The following is a 22,722-nucleotide window of genomic DNA, read 5'->3' as shown; positions in this document are numbered from 1 at the left end:
TACAAAGCACAGTAGAACAGTAGAGGTAAGCTTTAATTGTAGTCAAGGCACTAAATTAACTGAGATGCCTGGGCAAGTGAATTTATAAAGACAGGAATTAAGACAGGTCCCTCCTTTATCTGAGCAATTTGGAAGTCAGAAATCAGCTAGAATTTTTAAAGCTAGTACAGTTTCAGTATCATACAACCATTTTTACCAGATTTTGCATTCTTTGGTGGAGCTATAAATAGATGCAGAATAGTTTTACAGAGCTCCATGGGGTTTCTGCAGATCAGCATCAGCCCAGTATGTCTCGGAGTCTAGCCTCACTTCCTCCTTGGCTGGAAAAGCCAACTCAGTTCTTAAAAACCGTGGGCAAACTGGTCAGGCATTCATTTAGGTAACTGCGTTCTTGGAGTTTGTTTTGTTTGTTTGTTTCATTAAAAATAATAATATCTCTTTTTCAGACAGATTGTTTCCTAGGAGTGCTGGGAGAATTGGTTAACTAAGGAATTTTCTGTAAACAGTCCCAGCGTTTCACTCCAAAAACACAAAACACAGACACCCCCTCAGCCTTTCAGAAGCTCCCCCGTCCTCCCTGGGCCTTGCAGGCAGCCTCTGCTCTCCTGCGGCCGCCCCAGCCTGAGCATCCCTGAGGGGAGTCTGGAGCACAGAAAGCGTAGGGGTTTGGTAAACAAAGTAAGGGCGAAAGTAAAGTTCTCCCTTTTTCAGTGTGGGAACCAAGAGAAAGGTGACAAGGTTGGCTGCATGTTGTCCTAAAAAGAGGGTTAGGAACTTCCTTGGATGGGATCAACTTGGTTTGTTTGCAGGGAACTGCTTTTAGATTGCCAGGTTCTTTAGGAACTGGTTGATATAATTTAATCTTAGGGAAAAGTGAGTCAGTTAATTACCTAAAATAACATGTTTGTTAAAGTCTTGCTCCAGGGTAAAATATTCAAAGTTTAAAACGACAACAACAAAGACACTTTTTAAAATTCTTCCTTTAAAACAGTCTTAAAGTTCTGACAGCAAGCTGTGAAATGGTTGTGACACTCACTATCTTGACTTAAGCCTGTATCAAGACTCCACTCTAGGGAGTGCAATCATGAGATAAGCAGACTAGTCAAACATGTCTAGATGTCTGCATACTCATGCTTTCTGAGGCCTTCTCGTGGGCTTTTGCAGAATTGGGACCACAAATTAGCTTCTCTGTAGTGAACCTTGGCTGAACAGGGTAAAGAAAAAAATAGCATGCATCCTGGCAGAGATGTAGCAAGTAGGAGGGCAGTTCAGCTTTTATTTTAACTCCTGGCAGTGCAGACATTATTGAGTTGTTGTTAAAAATGGCTTGTTGAGATGTAAAGCAGACTTGTTCCAAGTTTCTCTGACAATCCCAGCACTGAAGTGCTGTGATGCCAGTCTTGTGTTTCTTGGGTTAAGAACAGTAAAGTGAGACAGCAGGAAGCAAGGATGTAAACTGTGCTTGCCTCTCAGAAGCAGCAGGAAAATAATGACATCACTGTTTTTTCAACCTTCGAGCAATCTTAAACTGATGTAGCCTTTTTCATCATATCTGTTTAATGAAGAAAAGTGTGTATATTCTGTAGTGCTTGATATGGTCATATACTTAACTTTTCACAGTGGTGGTTTATACAGATATCGTAACTGTTTTGAAATGGTGTTTTGTTTTATTATAGACCTGATTAACCAGGAGGGAATGGCAATTACAAATTTTAATAACAAAAAAGGGCAGTATCGTTTCTTTTGTATTTTTTTTTCCTGTCCATTTAAATCTCTTCTTTAATTTTTTTTCATGTGAAGTCAGGTAGTTCAGCATTTTGTATAATAATCCATTTCAGCTTTTTTTTCTTTGAAAGGCCTGTGAAACTTCTACTGAAGACTTTAAAAGAAGTTCTGCTTTGGAATTCCACTTTTTTCTTCTGAAATTTTTACTTGTTGGTGTGATTCTTTTCAAGACGTTCCGCTGCTTTCAGAAAAAGATGATGCTCAGTGAATATCATGGGATAATACAGAAGCCTTTGTAGGATGTGAACTGACCTACCTAAGAAACCCAAGAGAGATAATTACAGTCGTTCTTAGTCTACATGTAAATGCACTTTGCAAACGTTTTTCCATGCAAAGAACCAGTTAACATTTTGGAATTTATACCTATATGGAAAATGGATTGTAAAATAGATGCTTTTTTCAGGGAACTTTTGATGAGTTCCAGATTAAAAAAAAATTACAGCATATTAAATTATTAGGCATATTTACTACGGTGTAAGGAAGATTTATGCTGTAATGAAATACTGCTGCAACCCAATTTAGAACTTGACAAATCTGGTTTTATAGGGCTGAATTATAAGGTATAACTCATTATTTGAGGGGAAAACTTTTTTAATTGTTATTTTTGGCACCCTGGTCTCCACTTGGGTTGGGCTGTGCTCGGTAGGAGCTGCTTTGGGCAAGATGTCTCAGCTGATCCTTTTTCAAGGGAGCTGTGCAGAATGAAGTCATAATTAAGGATCCCATCCTGGCAAGCCTTTCTTAGCACACGTGGTCACTGATTTCAAGTTAAATACTCACAGCCCTCATTGCTCCTCTGGGTCTGAGATGTGGGTCTCCCTAAAAGCACAGATTTCTAGTTTATTGACAGATATTCCTGACTGATAATGTATATCAGATTCTGTCTACTGATTCTGCGTATCAGATACAGTATATGCAGTATGAGTAGCTGTGCAAAATTTAGTTACACCAAATCACGTGTATACTGCTGGTTGGTTGTTGTTGTTGTTTTTTTTTAAAAAAAGTCTTTATTCCTTCCTTCTGCCTATGGACCTCTTGATTGTTTCTTGCTTTAAACTCCAAGCGTGCCCTTGTGCACTGTATTCAGAGCCACACCTGGCACTGTGGCTTGCAGCACACAGTAGGGAACATCACCAAAAAAAATAAAAAGCTCAATTAAGGAAGATTACCCAAAATTTGGGGTAGCAAATACCTCTTTGACCATCTTTTGAGACTGCGTGTAGTATTCTTACGTTGCTGTTAACAGGCTCTCATTTGAGAAACAAAACTGGAAACAAACTAAGTTTGTGCATTTGACTAGCTGAAGAGCAGATTTTATCTGGAAATAGCATTTCTTTATAGGGTAATCAGTTTCTTGTGTTCGAGTTTTCTGTTTCCCCACTGCCTGGCATGCAAAGTGGTGGATCTTAAGCAAATTAACTACAACCATATATGTGCACATATAGGAGCATAAGACAAAGGAAAACAACACACAGGGTTTGAGCTCAGCAGGTAAAATGTTTCGGGAGCCTTTTCTCCTCGCTTCTGGGAGAGAGAAGTCTCAACTTCTGATGCCATCTGTGTGTTACCTGGCCCTGTCGCTCCACAAGCGCTCCTTCTGATGTGCTGTGCCTGCGGAGTAGGAGAAGTGATGCATTGCTGGATGGCTTATGTGGTCAGGTGGAAGTAACGGAGTGTTTACATTTAGGAGAATCTTGTATTCAAAATTACTTACTGGTAATCACAGCTTTAAAAGTTTAAGAAGAGGTGCAGTTTGGTGTGTGTTGAATGTGTACTATGTTATGTGCTTAGCTTCAGCTGTAAACCATTTACTGAGTTTTAGTGACTCTGATGTTTAGTCTTTTCCCCCCTGTTTAGACATCAGTAGCCAAGTGTTTTGCCTCTGTATGTAGCCTCAAGTTGCACTTTTTTCTGATGTAGTCATCAGATCAAATTATTTATAAAATGAGGACATCCTTTTGGACTTCATGTATAAACAGTCTTAAATATGTGCACAAGCAGAGAGATTCTTTTCTGTTTATCCACAGTTTAAGCCCAAATATTACTAAACACTAACATTAAATAGTGTTGTGTTTTTCTGTTCCCTTCAATCTTCATTTAAGTTTTCCCTTTAAGGCTCAGATTTCTTCTCTGGATTACCCAGAGAAAAACTTTCGTCTTGCCCCTTGATGAAGTTATTAGTTGCAGTATGTCTGCTACTGTGATTTACAATGAGTTATGGTGAGTGAGTGAACTTTTTCAGAGTGGTTACTACTGGGTAGGTATTTAGTAATCAAAACCATGTATGCAATTGCTGGCATGCATGTTTGAGGGCAGGATCTGCTGTCTTGAGGCAATACGATGACTCCAGGAATTAGTGGAATTAGTGGTGAGAGCTGGAAACCTGCTACCAGCCCACTAAGGTGCCTTTTAAAATTCCCTTGGAGCTAAGTTGTTGTTGGACTTTGCTGCTTATTTGTAAGACATCTCAACAGGCAACAAAGTGGGTAGGGGTTTGGGGATGGTGGTGCACTACTCTCAAGATGAGAGGTGGCTGGTGTTGCCCGAGCTCCCTGCAGTGTGGAGCCACTTTTTGCCCATCACATGCTGGAGACCTGGGAGGTGCCCATTGGAGTGGCTGCCTTCAGCTGGAAGCGGAGATGGGAAAGCAAGAAGCAGGATGTTACAAAGCAGAGTCTGAGAAAAGTGCATCTTAGGTTTTAAAAGTACCGACTGCTACCAGGGCAACTTCATTTGTATGTTTGTTTTAGCTTTCTGGCTTTTTTTTTCTTTTTGTAACAAAACTTCAAACGCCCTCTTGGCCAATGACAGCAAGGCTTGCAAATCGAAACCAAATCTGAGCATAGCACTACACTTGAGTGAACTGTGCTAATCTAAGATGAGCTTCTGTTTCCTGCTTAGACCTTCTCCCCGTGCTCTCACTTGGTACACGTACCGTACTGCATGCTCACAGATACCTTTGAGACACCAATCAGTTAAAGAAGTGTGTGGTAGTGACTGCTCCAAGCTTGGTATTTCTTGTGCTTGTTAGCTACCTACTTGTGTTTGGGAAGCAGCTGTTTGGAGTCAGGTAGGCTACAGAGGAGTCCTGCATTTGTGAATTAACATCCAGAATGGATTTGTCTTGTGTCCTTTTTTTTTTTGTGTTCCTATGATCAGACAAAAAGTGTAATCTGGTAAAAAAGTAGTCCCCCTGTGAAGTCATACAGTACAAACAATTTGTGAGCAGAATATTTTAGGCAGCAAATACATTCAACTGATACAATCCTGAGTAGTTCAGCTCTGCGGTTTGTGTAAAAGCAGCCCCTTAAAGACCCTGTGGTCTTGTCTTCCACTAGCAACTCAATGACTGACTTTCACTTTCCTTACAGTAAGGGAAACAATAGAGAAAATAATTTGCCATTAGTTCTCCCTCTCTGTACATTTTTCCAGACAGTTTGGCCTCCACAAATTGTACAGCCTCCCTTTTCTCTGCGTGGGAGAGTACAGACTGCTGCTGGAGGCAATGAGGAGAGATTAACATTCATCTGTTCTCTCTCTTTTCCATCCCGTGGGCACAGGAGACTTACGAATGTGCTGCTCCTTGGGGGAGTGTTTCTAGTCATTGCTCTGATGAGAAGGCCACAGAGGCACCGGTAAGGCTGTTCAAGTTTCACATTGCTGATTAAATAGGCACACGAAATAGCCGAATGCAGTGGCTCCCTAGAAGAGGTCAGAGAGGAAGATGGAAGGCCCAGCATAAGCCTTAGGTCACTCAGTTGCCAGGAGATTTCCTTCTCCAGAGTCTGCCTGCATTGGGGGCTTAATGCAAAGTCTGCCTCCTCACTTGTGTCTGTAATGAAAAGTGGTATGAGTTTATTTGGCAAGAGCTCTGTTTTGAGCAGAGATATGTGCTTCTTTGATTCTTAGTCTGTGTTTTAATGTTACATGTATAGCCAGAAGATGTGATGGGGAATATGGGAAAACAAATGTGTGGGTGTTTGTTTTGGAATTTTTTGTGGTTTTGTTTTTTCTAAAAAAGTCTTTGCTGATGTGGAAGCTAATGGTGAGATTGTACATACATGTACAATCATAGCAGTGGTTGATAACGCTCAAATGCAGGATCAAGAGATCTAGTTTCACTTTGTGGCATTGGCAGGGACAGGAAAGGTCTTGCAAGCACATTTCTGAATCACTCTGCTGCAAGGGGAGGTTTCAGTCAGTGTTACTCTTTGGTATCTGTTTACCCTTCACAGGAGGCAGGTACCGAGGTGGGTGCACACCATGAGGGGGTGATATGTCTGCTCACGTCTGTATGAGCACCAGCCTCGGACTGCCTGTGCAGAAACAGCAGTCACCTGATTGTCCTCAGCATCTCTTGCTGCTACCAAGTTAGAATATCTCTCTCGATTAACAGCCAGGCATTCATTCTCCCCACCACCCTCCACCCTAGTGGGGAGTGGCAGATAGCTAGCATTTACTAATTTAGTGCTGTGGAAGGTCTGTTCTCAGTGAACTACCATCAGAAGGTCTCACTCCTCTTTCAAATAGCCACTGCAGGAAAGAGGTCTGTGAGCCTCTTTCCATACTTTATTGTGCTGGCTACACCTAGCAGGATATGCTGAGCCAAGTGCCACCACCACGGTGGCCTGGAGGTGATGGAGCTGCTGGTGTGGAGGGTGGTTTTGAGAATCACAGAATCTGGGAAGTCTTACAAGCATACAGCCAACATCTTACATGAGGCAGTGGAAGAGTACAAATGTAGTAATTTTGGAAAGATATAGTGAGGATTTTACCCAGGGTAGTATGCATATTGCTGACAGTGGCAGGGAATTTCTATGGAGCTGCTTGTTGAACTTCTGGAAGGATGTTGCTAACAGGCATCAAGGGTGGTGAGGTCAGCACGAGAGGAACAAAACCTCCCATTCAGATAAAAGCAGGGGAAGGGAAACACTGCCACGTGTGGGACTGGTTCAGGCTGAACTGGTCTGTGCAGTAGTTTCTGCAGCTCTTCAGGAGCTTACTATGGGGTTGAGCTTCCCAGCTCAGACAGGTTCACATTCCAGTCAGGCTTTGGAAAAGCAGGAATGGCACCGTCTGTGTCCCGCTTAATTTGAAAAAGAAAATGTAAAAAAAATCTTGAATGCCAGCCATCTGCTGATACCACATCCAAAGTCTATCCCCATATCTAGGGGTAGAGGAGCGAGATGGTTTCTGTGGAGAGAGGCACCATTCAGAGTGGAAGAGCTGCCTGCATCTGAGGGTGCTGTTGGGTCCGGAAACCACCAGAGAAGCATGTGCAGGGTGGCTTGCCATCTCTGTCCAGCCACCTTCTGTAGTACCCGTAGTACTGCAAAGAGATGGAGTGGTTAGTAGCCACCGTATTGATGGCTGAGTCAAAAAGTAGTAGCTTCTTCCTTGTAACCTGGTCATCAGGTGTCATGTTGTTTTGGAAACAGATTAGATGTTGGCTTTCTACAAGCTGACTATTAAAATAGGCTCACTAACTAGATGGGAACTGACATGAGCCCTCAGACAGATGCAGGAAATTAGCAAACTCATTTTTTTTTAATTCTTTTTGTCTCAGATCTCTCCCAGCAAATGCCCAGTGAGTTTTGACTTGCTTTAGAAGGTGCTTTTTCTGAAGTCAGTATGTAATTTTTCTATGTTATATTTCTCTCTTCCTCTCTGAAGAAGTTGAGTGCTGTTAGCTGTGTGAATGTGAACACAAGTAAGGCAGTAGAGAGTTAATAAAAATAAATCCATTAATTAAAATATTTACATTGGAAGCTGCAAAACATTTACTCTTTGAGTAATACAAACTTCCCCATTGTTCTGGTATGATTGCTGCAGTTTCTCTGAAAATAGCCAGGAAGAGATTGTGCTCTGAGGAATTTTACTGGGTTGGCAGGGGAATAGGAGGGTAGGGATACTCAAGTGGGCTCTTAGTCAGTGGTTCTCTTTTGTTCAAATCTTTTTGTTGCATGGAAGAGCTCTTCTTCACAGAAAAACAACAAAACAAACAAACAAAAAAACCAAACTCCAAAAAGAATAAAAAAAACTCCTACAGAATTGGAATTACGTTGTAATATTACTCTGCTAGTGCCAAAAAATAAGTTATCATCAGTAGGAGATTAGAAAATGGTATTCACTGGATGAATTGTTTGTCTTTAGTGCTTAAAGTATACACTACTGTGCTCCTAAGGGGGGGAAAACAGAAGCATTCCAGAGCAGGTAGTTTGGACCCCGGCTCCCAGGCAGCCCTCCTGGCTGAGGACCCATTTGCTGTCATCCTCTTTTTGCTGGTGGGGAAATAGCAGTGCAGCAGGGTGAAGGATGTCACCTTTCTGTGGCGTTGAGCATGGGGGAGTCCCACTGGGGTCTTTTGGCATGGTGGCTGCTTAGTGTTGAAGGAAAACGAAGCAAGGGTGTAAATCAGTGATGTCAGACCACTAAAACATGTTTTCTTTGCGTCTAGTTTTGTACTTTAGGCACAGGGATGCTCTTGGCAGCATCACTACAGGAAAAGTAAGCAAACATGAAAACTATTTGCTTCAAATCCTTCCATTCCTGCCATATCTCCCTCCAGACAATTGGACTGAAAAATTAAGGATTGTTTTTTTGTTTTGCTTTATTTTAATAGTATTCTCTCATACAGTGTGTCATTTCACTCTTACACATTTCTGGCGTTTTCCAGCCTGGCATTGGACTAACGGGCTTCTAGGGCTTGTGGGCAGGACACTGAAAAGGCCGAAAGGGTGTGTGGAGGGGTTGGTTTGTTTGTTTTTTTAGATCCTTGATTGACATTTCTCTCTCTATGCAGGCTCTTATGCTTTTCAAAATGGTTAGGTGGTAGGTCTCTCTTCTCTGCCCTAGTGCCTCATGGACTGGCTGAATTGTAGGTTGTCTCCTTTTCTTAATAGTGCCATGGAAGAGTGTTTGTTCAAGCCTAAGTCTATCATGACTATAAATTTTATTGACAGTTCCAAGGTTGCTGGTTGGTTGGTTGGGTGTGTGGTACTCTTTCCTCAGATCCCAGATACGCCAGACTGCGTCATGTTTACCTGTATTATAATAACATCTTTGTTGCATCAAAAGGTTGGTTTGTAAAGATGTTAAGAAATTATATGTACTTGTTCAGGGCAGGCATCATTTAAACTAGGAGAGCTTTGTTACCTCCATTTCTTGCATGCTTTACTGTATTTAAGAAAGGCTGCATGCTGACAGTTTCTTGGCCTGGAGATAAAAGGTGCTGCATACTCAGGTTTGATACACCAATGGAAAATTGTCACCACGATGTATAACACTGCTGTGATTATTTCTAGCCATTACCACTGGTCTCATTTTACAGCCATTCACATTATGTCATTTGATGCTCATTTAATTTAATGAGAGGATGCTGCAGACTTATTTATGATTCTGCAGGGCAACCTATATGCTTTGGCCACCTCTCTTATCCTTGCTGAAGGAGGAAGAGCATGTTTCTTGCAGAACATGTTACAACATCTTTAATACCTTTATATCCAGGTTTCCCAGATTGCTGCAGATGGGAGGGTGACTTGCCTAGGGTGTAGGTTATACTGGAATGGCAGCAGAAATTTAATTTATCTTTTTCCTCCATCTACTTGTTAGCCTTTTGTTGTAAGGTTATCAGGTGATATTAATGGACTTTTCCTTTTGTTATAGATGGAATTTTGTGACTTGCTGTATTCTGAATAGGACGAGGAGATGTTTCTGATAAGGTAAGACAGAGGGTAAGGTAAACATGTCGCTACACACAACAGTCTCATTGGTTTGTTTTTCTGGTTGAAGATTACTGTTTATTTACTTAACAGAATCCTGCAAATAAGTGAGATACGTATTTTTAATTTACATCTGCCTCTCACCTCCTGAGCAGAGACCATCTCTGTTCAGTACAGGTTCTGTTACAGTACTTTCTCCTTGTGAACTGATGTAAAAAGTCCAGAAGACAAAAATGTGTGCCTTTCCAGGCATGGGGGTTAGTAAGATACTTACTCTTCTATGTTAGAGCTTTCTGTAAAGTACCATATGAGGTAGAAGAGTTTTTGTGTGGTTTTGAGTTACTGTTCACCCCCCAAACCTTTGTAAGGGAGAAAGATCTTTGAGCTGTTTTAACTTCTGAGCTTTAAAACTTGTTTTTCCTGTTGCAGGGTTTTCAAATTTGGACTGTTTTTATTAGAGCAGAGTGTATATGAATAGAAAACATCTACATTTGAGTCTGAAATTAGTATTTGCTGTCAATAATGTGCTGAAGGAAGCTGTAGGCTTGCTGAGACTTTTCTGTTACTTTGGGTTTGGTGGTTTTTTTTAATAGCAGCATTTTTAAAAGGTGGTGTTTAGGTAGTTACTTTTCTTTTTCTTTCAGTTTCTGGTTCAGAGGCTTCCACTGGCAGAGAGGAGTAGGTGTCTTTAAAACTCTTAGGTGTTTGTATAACCATATTCAAAAAACAAACAGCTAAACACAGTAGTACTGTTACATACAGATTGTCACTGTCTTTCAACCTACGATCCACCTTGTGACTATCCAGTGCTATCACTTCAGTGTTTTCTTTTGCCTCCTCTGCCTCCCTGAGCTCTGTGCCATTTACAGGCCTCAAAAATCCCTATAATCCTTTTTGCTAATTGGTTGGAAAACATAGTAGAAATGGCTAAATGCATGATATCATTGTATGAGGACCAGGACTAAATGACATTTTGCCTTGGATTCATAGATTTAGCTCTTGTAGACACTAAGGGGTTTCTGTTTGTTTTGGTTTTTTTTCTTCCATTAGAGTTTTGTTTACCAAGTAGGGTTACCCTTTGGAGGGTGGCTGCCCAAGCAAGAACTGTAAACTTTGAATGGCTCTTGGTGTTGTGTGGAGTATGCAAGAATTGAAGACTTGCTTGCTGCTTAAATTTTTTTGCAGGTGTTAGGCATTTTGTCCATTCAAACTACACTCTTTCATGTCACTGGTGAATTGTGTTTTAGGTATTTTATTTAATGGCTTACTCTCTACCCAGAGGTGGTCTTGCATGTGTATAGTTGGTAAAATACAGCTCTTCAGGTGAGAGGTCTTGCAGTCTGCAGCACTGTTACACAAAGCACCTCGAATGCATACCTCATTTGTTATGTAAACGAGCTTCTTCACTTGCACGTGTTGGAACCAGTCTACCTATGATCCAAGAATGGGTAATTAAAATTGCTTTCAGGACTTCTTGGAGCATGTTCAGCCCAACCTGTGCTAGCACCCTTCTGCACACAGGCGGTTCAGTTGCCATCCCACCATGCATCTGCCACTGGCATTGCTGTGGTTGGAGGCTGTGTGGTGCCCACTGCAGCATTGCTGCTGGCTTGGGTATGCTCTTGTCCCAGGTTGGGGTAGGTGGAAATGCTTGTGTTCAGGCTGGTTTGTTCTAGCAAATTCAGTTGACTGAGAAGTGTATTTGTCCAGTGTCAGTACAATGCTGGGGTCTTCTTAGGCGTGCATGTGGGACAGCGCTTTAGTCATACTCATTCAGCTGCTGGTGTTTTCCTAAAACTGTACTCCTCATGTATGATATGTATATTATACAGTGTGTGTGTGTATATATATAGTATTGTTGAAGTGCTGTGCCTTTCTGCAAAGTGGATATTGATAAATCTGGGTGCTGTAACATGGGCAGCTCCTGTGGCACACAAGCTGGCTGCTGTTGTATCGTCTCTCCTCATAAAGCAACCACCAAGGAGGCTCTCTTTCTAGCAAGTTCTGCAGCTTGGGGCCACAACACCTTCTGTTACCATAGCTTTATTGCCAGCCCCAAGCACGTACAAATTTTGAGTCAGATTCCTAGTAATTGCAGGACTGGCTTGAAAATGAGATTCTGGGAGGAAGAAGTAGCACTCCACTGGCTCTCATCTTTCACCTCTGGAAGAAAATATTCTGTCCTCGTTTTGTGTGATACCTTCTCAGGGTTGAAATTAAATGTGTGTATCTTGCTCTCTCTTCTCTGAGAGGACTTCACTTACCTATTCCCAGCAGCCTGGGCTGGAGAAATGCCACTGTCCCACTCCTGGTCCTCCTGTGTTGCAAGAAGCTGCCATCCTGCTCATGCCCCTCAAGCCCATATTCATCAGGTGTCCCTCATTCTTTCAGCTGTTACCACTACAGCATCAGTGTTATTTTTTTTAATTTCTGCTTCCCTTCTGTGTTCCCTCACCCCATTTACATTTGGGTTTTCATTCTTCCAGACAGGCATCTGGATCCTGCCCCAAATGTACCCTCAGGTCCTGACTGTGCCTCCTGTCCCTGTTTTCCCTTGGTTGCTTACAGTTTTCAGGGGTATTTCCTGACCTGTTCCCTGCTGTTCCTTCGTCTGGGGGAGTACTTCTGAAGGACTCGTGTTTCTTGCTGCCATTGCAACTAAAGGAGTTTGTGTCTTTTAGTCCCATTTAAAGCAATGAGAGATTGTCCAGCCTGTACAGTGAGTAATCTTGTTTTAATCCTAACCATGGTGACTTCCTTGTAATGGCTAGCTTTTGGCACCCATCCTATTGATTAGGTGATGTGGTTGAATAATAATTAAAAAAAGAATCATAGCTCTTTTAATGTGCCTGAAGCCTAATGATGAAATTGTGAGACTTGGCGAGCTTGCAGCAATGTTGATAGGTGCCAGACCTCTCACCCAGTATTTTCTTTTCCTTCCCTCGTATTTCCCCATGCCTTTATCTTACTTCCTTCCAAGGAACCCAGGGCCCTTGTGAACTGCCGGTCAGGTTTCACATCAGTGAAGGTTTCACTGCCCGATAGCTCAGATCATAAATATAAAATTGTTCTATAAGGCCTAATCTATTTTCAGAGGTACGTTTATGGGATTAAAATTACTTTGATCACTGAAATGGCATTGTGTCATTTTTAGAAGGACATGACAGGGAAGTAACTGTTATCAGGCCTATTTCCACCCGCCGTTAGCTTAGGACCTGAATAATTGCAACTGCAAGGTTGCTTGCCTTAGCAGGTCCAATTTAGGTTGCCAATTAATATTGATTATCTGAAAAGCAGTAGGTTGATGTATATTCTCTTATTAGTAGCTGTTAATGCGCTTTGTATTAGCAATCTGTTTTGCAAACATTTTCTGTTTGTGCTTTTCTAATTAGCCTTGGCACTGAAAATCCCCATTTAACACATGCAGAACTACAATAACTCATGGAAGTATTTGTGGATTTTTGCATTTTGGGTGTGTGTTTTTTGTTGTTTTTTTAGTGGGAGTAATGCTTGATTTTGGTGAGACCAAATTGAGGCAAAGTCCAGGAATTATTTCTGTCTATACTGGTACATTGCTGTTTCTTCTTAGTGTTAGTGCAGAGCAGTGCAAAAGTCTTGCATCATTGCTAGATGAGTTTTAATAACTTCCTTTGAAATTGCCTGCAACTATTTTTGTCTCCATGGAAGCCATCATAGAAGAACTTTCAAAATAAGAAAGCTAATTTGAATAAAACAGTAACAGGTAATTTAAGTTCCTTTTCTTGAGTTATTTGTCTGTTTTGTCACAATATATGGAAAGCACCTGGAAAGTACAGGGAGAAAAATGGGAAATCTCTCCTGCATATTTAAAAGCCTCTAGATAAAAAAGTTTGGAGGGGTGAGGTAGGAGAAATTATCTGTGTAAATGTAGACATCAAGGTAAATGCTTCTTCCTTTTCTTCCAGAAAATTTGAATGTTTGCACAATCTGATATTGCAAGTTGTAAATGTTTAGCACTTCTAAAAGAATAAATTACTTCAGAGCCTGAATGTGTAGATAACTGTCAGCTTCAAAGGATCAAATGAGTTGGAAAGAATGTCTGGAGAACTCTGTATAGGAAGGTATCAGGCAAATACAGAAAGCAGGGGGAATACATTCAACTAATATAACGGAGGCCTAGATGTAAGCTTATATATAAATTAAGACTAAATATGTTACAGAAAGCAAACTTCTGTATTTCTGCTTTTAATGTAAAAAGTGGAATACTCACTTCCCCCTCCCCATCTTTGTCACGTTGAGTTTCCCAAGTTGCTTGTTGTAAGAATTGTGCTGCTTTTCTAAAAATTGAGATGGAAAATGAATCTATTAGATACTATTCAAACAACCCTTAAAAAAAAAATACCACCTTTTGCTGTAGAACGTTCTCATTGTGAGCTGGCTGATTCTCTAAGGTGTAACTTTGCACTCTTGACTAAGCAATTAAGAGAAACTGAAATCACTACTGTAAAATGCACATTAAAGCTTTAGGGCTAAGATGGAAGGAGCCATTTCAGCTTTTGCTTGAGAATTGAACTGATTTGAAGTTCCCCTTGGAGTATGTAAAGAACAAAAAAGATGGGGTGTAGTTTAGCATTTGCAGTCCCTGGGATGCATGTTGACCATCTTTCACCCCACACCCCTCAGTGAGCCAATGCAGAGTGCTAAACCTAGCAAGACTACTAGATCAGCCTTCTTGAGATAATTTTTCTGACGCAAAGTTCTCTGGGCTCCCACAGGGAAGCAGGCACAAGGGGAGCCTCAGGGCAGGCCCTGGGGGTTGCATCTGCCCCTTTGGGGTGGGCACATGCTGGAGCAGGTCAGCAGGGTGACATGGGTGTTGCTGCTGCTCATCATGGAGCCCACCACCCTGCCTGGATGCATTCTCTTTCTTCCCTCTCTGATGCTGGTGTTGTGACAGGAGCTCGGAGGCATGGCATGGGGAGCAGGTGACCCTCTGCCTGGTGAGCGCGCAGGGTGCCAGCTCTGCGCCTGTGGGGCGGCCGCCTGTTTCAGTGCTTGAAAATAGCACTGGCAGCCAGGAACTTATAACTGCAGCTCTGCTAATGACTACTGTTGTGGTTTTGGGCAACTCCCTTGGTCGTCTTTGAGTCAGCTCCCCTGTCAGTAAAAAGGGCATGACAGTATTTTGTAACTTACTATTGAAATGATTAATTATTGTTGCTTCAGATGTCTAGGTCCTGCCATGTATTGTTACCATTGGTATGGAGATGCCTCTCAGCTTTTGTTAAGAAACTCCGGCTCAAAGAACACAACAGGTTGTGAGGACTGTTTTTGTTTTTTTTTTCCTGTTAAGTTATGAAACAGATGAGATTGACTCTTGGTAACGAATTGTAACCACTGCTACCGGTCATTTGAATCTTGGCCCCTGCTTTTCCCCTTTTCCATCTTCTCCATAACTCCATTCTTGACCGTCCACTCTTCATCTCAAACCCTTTCCAACATGGTTTAAAGACAAGGTGCCAGACAGAGTTAAAAGTAAACTTTTAGTTGAGGCTGAAGGTGAAATTCTATCAGTGAGGTGAAGGGTTTGCAGCTGGTGTACTGAGACAGAGAAATGTTCTGCTTTTTTTCTTTTGAAGCCCACTCCAAGTGCAGTTTCAGGCTCTGGCTTGGTCTCCAACCTGAGATGTGCCAGTAACTCTATTTTGCTTTCTTTAATATTGAGGGGGAGCCCAGTGAATGAAAAGTTGCCAAATTCACACATGAGATTAAACTTGACTTAAAACCCCCTAGATATTTAAATTTAAGGAAAATATAGGTTAAGGCAATGAGACAGAGCTCTGAGAACAGCAGAAGCTTGTTTGCTGTTATTCTCCCACACAGAATGTGCTCTCTTGGTTCATGATCTGCCCTCAGCTGCAGGTGGTCACTTCCTGCTCTTTTTGAAAGAGCTGATGTGTTAAGGACCTGAGAGCTCTCCCTAGTCCACCCAACTGGGTGGTGGGGTTTTATGGGGTAGTTGGCTGTCAGTGCTCCTGCTGGGTGGGTGCCAGGCTGCAGCCCAAGAAGCAAAGCCAGCTGTGACTCTTGTTTACTCATTGATTGCTATCTTGATGCTCAGCCAGTGAGCCTTGAAATTGCAGGGGCTACTCACAACTTGTGGACTTCATAAATTCCAAGAAATGGGCTTTAGTTTTAAGAAGCATATTTTGTGAAATGCATTCATAGACTTCTGTCCCCAGAATGAGCCTCTGATATCTGTTCATCCTGTCTTACTAGCACAGATCATGAACTCTCACTTAGTGATTTCTACAGTGAGTCCATAAATTCTTCTGTTACTTTACAGAGATGCCCACTCCTGACTGTAAATGACAGGAGACACATCCTAGCTGTAAATGACAGTTTCCCGCTAGAAGCACAATTCTGTTTTGTGCTGTAGAAATTCTTAGGTTTTTGTTCACAGTTGTTGTAGTAGTATTATGGCAAGCATTTTGTTCTCTTTATCCATGGAGAGATATAATGTAGTGCATTGTCTAGGTGATTTTAATACAAGTTTCTATGAGTTAAAAAGTGGAAGATGAAGACATGGATATAATAAGCTTTGGTGCTTAGGTCTGCCATGAGTGATTCTACTTGGAAATCAGTTCATGTTCCTTGCTTAGCCACACAAAAATCTGAGTCTCCAGCGCCAGTTAAGTTTACCTAGAGCAGCAGAATGGTGAGTCAAAGCCTATTCTGGAGCTCTGGGAAAAGCCTTGAATACGCTGAACTGAAGCTGTGGAGCACTTTGAAGAAAAAAGAACTTTGATTATAATATTCTGATGCTGAGCAGGGAGCAGCCAATTCTTCTGAAGAGATGTGCTCCAAGACCCGTACTGGTTGGAGTTACCTAAATGCAGAAGACAGTATTTCTGAATGGATAGCATTGCTGCTGCAAAGTGGGGAAGATGTAAATGCCAGAGGAATTGTCCAGTATTCAGCTGGATAAGAGAAAGTGGTTCTTGTGGATACTGCATTTTGCAAGCTTGCTGTTGATGAGTTTCTGAGCGTATTACACATCATATCAGTCCACTGTAATTACGTACAGTCAGGCAGAGAAGAATCATTCTGAACTCTTCAAACTTTTTCCTCTGCCCGGAAGCATCCTGGTGTTGGTTAATGTATTCTTTATCATCTGAGTAAATTTTAGTTGGGACATTTAGCCATTTTGTTGGTAAGTCACTGATAATCATTATCCTCTTTGATAAGCCAAATATGCAGACTTCTGAAACTCTCAATATAAGATGTATTTACTGAATCTTTACCTGTTTTTGTGGCATTTTATTTTCTGAAGTGAATAGACTAGAAAGACATCTTATATTTGCTGTTACTTTTCTTTAGATAATACTTTCCCGCCTTGCCTTGTACAAAATAATTTTCTTATCTGTCCAGGGACTACTTGCTTAGCTGTGCAGGAAGTTTAGTGTCTAGATTTTGTCTAGAAAAGACCCCCAGTCTTTTTTACAGGATTGTTGCCTTACCAAATGCAATTCTCCAAGGGCAACTCTTGCTGTTCTTTTTTATTATTATTATTATTCCTAGGAGTTTGTAACTTTGTGTTACTGCCGTATTAAAACCAGCTGTTTTAAAACCTAGCAAAAAAATCCACTTTACAGAAAAATAACCTGAATTGGTTTTTGCTTTCTCTTGCTCCAGGTTTCACGTTCTGTGCAGATGACAAGAAGTGATTTCATATTTTCTTTCAGATCCCTGGAGATGGTAATGGATAGCATCCTATCGGGCTCCCAAAATACCTCCCCCAAAAAAATATGAGAGACAGTGAGGTACACTCTGTCATTAGAGATAACACAGAATTTTTAATCCCTAGATTGAGCTGCTTGTATTTTGCAGTTTGGGTTTGTGTGAACAGAGTTACAGCTTTGAATTCCTTCTCTTAAATATTCCACATATGTGGGGGAGTAGTTGTTTTGGTTTTGCTAAGTAGCATTTTTCTAGAGAACTGTATTCATACCACTTATGTTCTTTTTTGAAGGTAAAATTTAATGTTGTTATTTTTCTTTTGTCTAGTCCTTGTATGAGATAAAGTACCAGACAGTTGCACATTTACCATCAACTAATAGTCAGAAGGTACAGTCTCAGAAAGACTTGGCTAACACTAAATGAATAGCTCTCCATTTCCTGTGGGTGGGGTTTTTTGTGTGTGTGTGCACTGCTTACCAATAAGGAAAAGAGCAACTTTCCTCTTCTGAGATAGCTATGTTGCTGACTTTTATACTCGTGAAGTAATTCTGTTGAACAGAAGGAAGAAAAAAGTTCATAAATTGTCAAAAGGAATTTGTCTACAAAGTGTGCCAGCAGGGTTGGGTCTGTTTTTCCGCCTCCATTTTATCAGGAGGAAAAAAAGTGGGTTGCTTTAGTACTCTATTAGCCTTTTGCTTTCAAATGCTGAGTCTTAACAGTATACTGCATTCCTAATTTATTGTAACAGTTGCCTTTGAGTATAGTATTTGAACATACCTCTTAGAGAGTAAAAAAGTCAAGACCTTTACTTCCATTGGGATGTTGTACACAGCCTCGTTTTATGCATCTTGCCCTGCTCACTTCTGAAGTGACTGGAGTAATCTGCTTAGGGCAGTGTGGGAAACCTCTGGGGACTGACATAGTGGTACTCTCTCACCAAAGCCATCTTCTGAATGTCAGGGAATGCTCTACATTTCATCTGTCATAGGCTCAGATGAATTTTACCTCTAAGAAATACTGGTGATGTCAGTTTGATCCTGTGCATTGCTCCTGTGAAAACTTGACTGTTACTCTAAGGATGGATGGCATGCTTTTTCTTACACAAAGGAAAAATGTATGATCTTTAGCCCTTATTTGAGTCTGTACTATTAAACACAGGTAGGCAGATGGGTAGACTTGACTGTGTCCCACTTAAATTTCCTCTGGATTTCTTGAATAGACAACTTGGAAGAACAAATTATCTCCTGTTCTTTTCCTCTCTGCTTTCTTCTGCTGGTTTGCAGCTTAAAATATCATGCCCTTTTGTACCCTTGAGAGGAGTGATGAAGTCTTCACTAGGGGTGTTCTCTAAAGTTTAACCAGTTACACCATCAATCCCATAACAAAACTCAGTTGAAGTAGAGCTTTTTGACATGATGCTAGGAGGATATCTCACAATCTTTTGCTGATTGAAAAAAATGAAGAATGTGCTTGGAATGTACCTGTGCAGTTTGCTGTGTAACTTTTTCCTTTTATCATCTTCTGTATGGACTGTGTGGCCTAGAAAACTTCCTGTTTCTACTAAGAGAGGCTACCGAAGAGCTATCAGGGGGTGTCTCTATAGGAATTGATAAATGCATGCTCCACGTGTAATTTACTCAAAGAGACCAGCTCTTGTTCCTTAATCTGGTTTGAAGGTTGGAGCCGCATGAGAGTGTGTTCTTGATTGTCCAGTTTCCAAAAATCGTATGAGGGAACAAAAGGGATGAGGTGGCATGCTCTGAATACCCCAGTAAAGGGTGGAGTCTTGAGATGCTTTGTGGGTCTGTCTACTTGAGACACAAAAGGATGTTAAAACTGTTGTTTAATTTACATTTCAGCAGGTACTGAAGAGGCATCTCTAGGATATGCTGAAGTTTTGTCATTGGTTTCTCATGAGGCCTGTTATTGCATGATGTTTGAATAACAGTAGCAATAGCCACTGTTCAGAATAACCATAGCTGGCAGTGGTTAATTATAAGGTATTCTCTTTTATTATTGAAGTCCTTTTATTAAAACTAGAAAGAGGGCTGTGTGTCCAGATATATCCTGGTGCAAGAATCAAAACAAGTAATGATCTTTAAGCACTGTGAGTCACATACAGTTAGGAGCTCCTGTGCTATCTGGAATGCAAGACAAGTTTACATTGGCTTAGCCTGCCTTCTTTTCATGCATGATTTTGGTTTTCACTGCTGAATAATTTTGAAATTGTTCCCTTATGTTTTCAGATGTTACTGCAAAGTTAGTGTTAATTCTTTTCTGGTTGCTTGTCCTCTTTCATATATGTTTATATGTACTTCTTATTAAAGAAGTACCATTATGCAGTTACACAGAAGTATATCTGAAGAATAGTTGAAGGAGAGAGAGGCTGACATTCCATGCTTTTTTTTCTCCTGCTTAAAATAATCCAAGACTTATGTGATATTTTACTAGCAGTCTCTTGCTTATCCAGGGAAATTATTTTTAAAGACCAGACCCTGAGAGTATTATTTTCATTTGAAAGGGGTTAACATCAGCTTTTCGCGTTCAGCCAGCGTGGCTGGTATCTGGAACGTAGAAACACAGCCATACAGGTTGCTGTTGGTGAGAATGTTGTTTGTATAAGTAGTTTCCTTAGCAGGTGATGAACTTCTTAATGATTTAATTACTTAATCTCAGGAAATCCTTGGGAAAAAAAAGATGTCTGGGAAGTTCTGCCAGAGACTTTTACAGGTATGGTAATAGATTAGGGAAGGGTTGACTTCTGCAGTTAGGTGTGGGGCAGGAAGCGTTGGAGCGAGCATTGGCCAGATATGCTGAAATTAAGAGTGAATTTGGGAGGTGGAGCAAAAGTTCTGGTGGTTAGCCTGGCAGCAAGTCACTTCAGCCTCTGAGTTTCCACCTATGTGAGATGAATTATAATATGTGCCTCAGAAGCACTGTGAAGGTGTTAAATTAATGCTTTCAGTGGAAGATCACAGGATGCTTTGAATAAAGCTTTACAAAGTGCACAGTGTTCTTACTATTAATACCAAATAGTTTGTGTGTATCTCTTAAATGACAAGGAAAATGAAATGTGCTAGATTTGTGAAGCTGGAGAAACGTTTGCTCATTATTTTGAAAAAGCTGGAAAGTGCAGATGGAGAAGGGAAGATCAAGGATCTATGTATGGAGGACAAAAAATCCAATGGACTGTCATCATGGATGTGGTTTTGAAATCCTTTGTCTTGTTGCCTCATGTCTGTAAATTGGCTTTGTAGGTTGCTGAGAATTTCTGAGCAGGGTGGGAGGGTAAAAAGCATTCACCGATGTAGAGTAATGCACAGCAGAGGAAGCTGCTGCTCAAGCTCTTTATTTGAAAAAAGAACGTGACAAACCAGGAACTGCTATAGTCCTTTTCTTAAATAGGAAATACATGCAACCACAAAAGACAAGTGCAGAGCTAAGTGACTTGCTGGAACCTATATTAGAAATCTGAAGTTACAAGAAATAGTCTCTTGGCCTACTTTGCTGTTTGGATGGTACTTCAAAGGCCAATTTGCAGCCCACCAGCAGAATAACAATTGGTAGCATGTTCACAGTAGGGTTGTCCTTTCAAGTGGTGCCTTTTACTGTTCTGCTTGGTGACACTGAGATGCAGGCACTTTTCATAGTAGGGGGAACCTTTGCTGTCCTCTCTGAGCTGTTCCCAACTTCAGAGTATCTCTGTCTTCCTTATCTATGCTTTCTCCACCACAGGCATAATGTGGACTTACATAAATTGCTTGGTTTTCTTGAAGCTTGTTCACAGAGAATGGGAAAAATTCACATCATCTTGAATGGCTGGAGCTTCTTGCTGTATTTCTATTATTTTAGTAACAGTGAGGTGTGAACTTCCTGTGAGTAGGTGAGAAGTGAAAGCCCTGCCTCTCCCTTGCTTGGGATACCAGCACGCTCAGAAATGAGGAACCTACTACCCTTTAATTTGTGATGAAGGTCAAAACACAAAAAAAGCCCTGAACCCTACTTATTCAGAGAGGCAACTCCTCAGCTTGGCTATTTAGGAACAGCTACATGATGATTGGGGATGAGGAGTTCCTCAAATGTACAAATTTGCCATCCATTGTTAATTCTGACCAATGAAACTTTTCTTTTTAATGAGCTCTGGTAGATAGGTTCTTGGCTAATCAGTTAAATATCATAAGGAAGGCTTTGTGGCTAGTAGTTAATTCTGGTAATTAATTCTGATGTTGAACTAGGGTTTTACATGAACAGTGCTAATATGAGGAGATGTGTTCAAACTTCTTTGACCTTTGTTCAAAAGTTAAAGCTCTATTAAACTTCAGCTTAGGAAAAGAACACCTTTAGGTCTATGCTGTGGTGTTTCCATCCCCTGAACAAATCCACGTGGGCAAAGCAACACTGGGTATTTGGATCTGGTCCCTAGACCCCTGCTTTTGAAGGGAATCCTCTCACACAGGCTGTGAGATCAACTGACATCCAGCTCTGTTGGGACAGTGGAGTCAAACTCTTCTGCCCCTGCTCCTCGTTATGCATGCTACTTTTCCAGTGCATTATTGCAATGCTGGTACCATTTGTCTAAAAGATAAAGTTTGCTTGCCCTACAAAACCACAAATAATACAAGTAAATTGGTACTTTTATCTCTAAATATTATTGCTGTGTAATAATGATAGGAATTCTCCTTTTTGAGCTGAAAGCACAAGTAGCGCTGTGTTCTGACAAGTTGTTCTGACTCAGCTTCAACTATAGTTCTTTCTAATAGTCATTAAATGCTTTATTGTCTATAAAAACATTTTTGTATTGGAAGAATGAGTATTTGAAATGACAGCATAGAGCAAAAGTTTATTATGCATATACAGTTGAAGTAAGTTAACTTGTTTAAACCGTATTGTAGACACAATGCTCCTGCGTTTGAAAAAGTTTCATGACTCCATATAACCATATCAACATGTTTCCATAGTTAATTTCCAGCCTACAATTGTATTATCTTTTGTCTAATGGAACATCATCATATTAAGTAAACTAATAACCATGATGTTAATGTTGCTGATGCTTTATTAGATACTGCAATAAAAAAAAAGAAATCACAACGGCAAACAGGACAACAAACTGCAACCCTGCATTCACTTACCCGGCATGTGTTTTAACTCGTGAAGCTTTTCTGTGAGGAGAAAATGAAAGTTGTGCTTGAAAATACTGTATCCAGTGTTTGAAATGGACCAGTATACAACAGTATGCCATACTTGTGAGGACATCCTGTGGTCTTCAGCGCTACTAAACGAGAGGGTACAGTCTTTGGATGCAAAAGGTGTCCTGTTGGAGTACGTAGTATTACTAGTGTGTGGTGACACAGAATCACCACTGGAATGCAAAGTCCAGTTCTTATGTTTTAGAAAAAAATGCTTTTAAAAAAAAAAAAAAGGATTCTAGGGAGTTGGGAGCCTGATTATAGTTGGAGAACCTGTTTTACTCTTAGAATTTTATTTTTAAATAAAAAGC

The 22,722-nt window shown here is 40.8% G+C and overlaps 1 protein-coding gene across 7 annotated transcripts in view; it reads left to right on the top strand.

Annotated features, from left to right (window-relative positions):
- TRERF1 (transcriptional regulating factor 1) overlaps positions 1 to 22,722 on the top strand; it is a 99,289-nt gene that overhangs the window by 20,511 nt on the left and 56,056 nt on the right. For all 7 annotated transcript variants that reach the window (XM_051615917.1, XM_051615914.1, XM_051615915.1 and 4 more), the window contains one exon: positions 9,451 to 9,506. The gene's annotated coding sequence lies outside the window, so the exon portion shown is untranslated. The remainder of the gene's footprint in view (positions 1 to 9,450; positions 9,507 to 22,722) is intronic.

This window comes from Apus apus, chromosome 3 (genome assembly GCF_020740795.1).
Source record: "Apus apus isolate bApuApu2 chromosome 3, bApuApu2.pri.cur, whole genome shotgun sequence".
Lineage (NCBI taxonomy): Eukaryota > Metazoa > Chordata > Aves > Apodiformes > Apodidae > Apus > Apus apus.
This window is presented reverse-complemented; position numbering and strand designations above follow the sequence as displayed.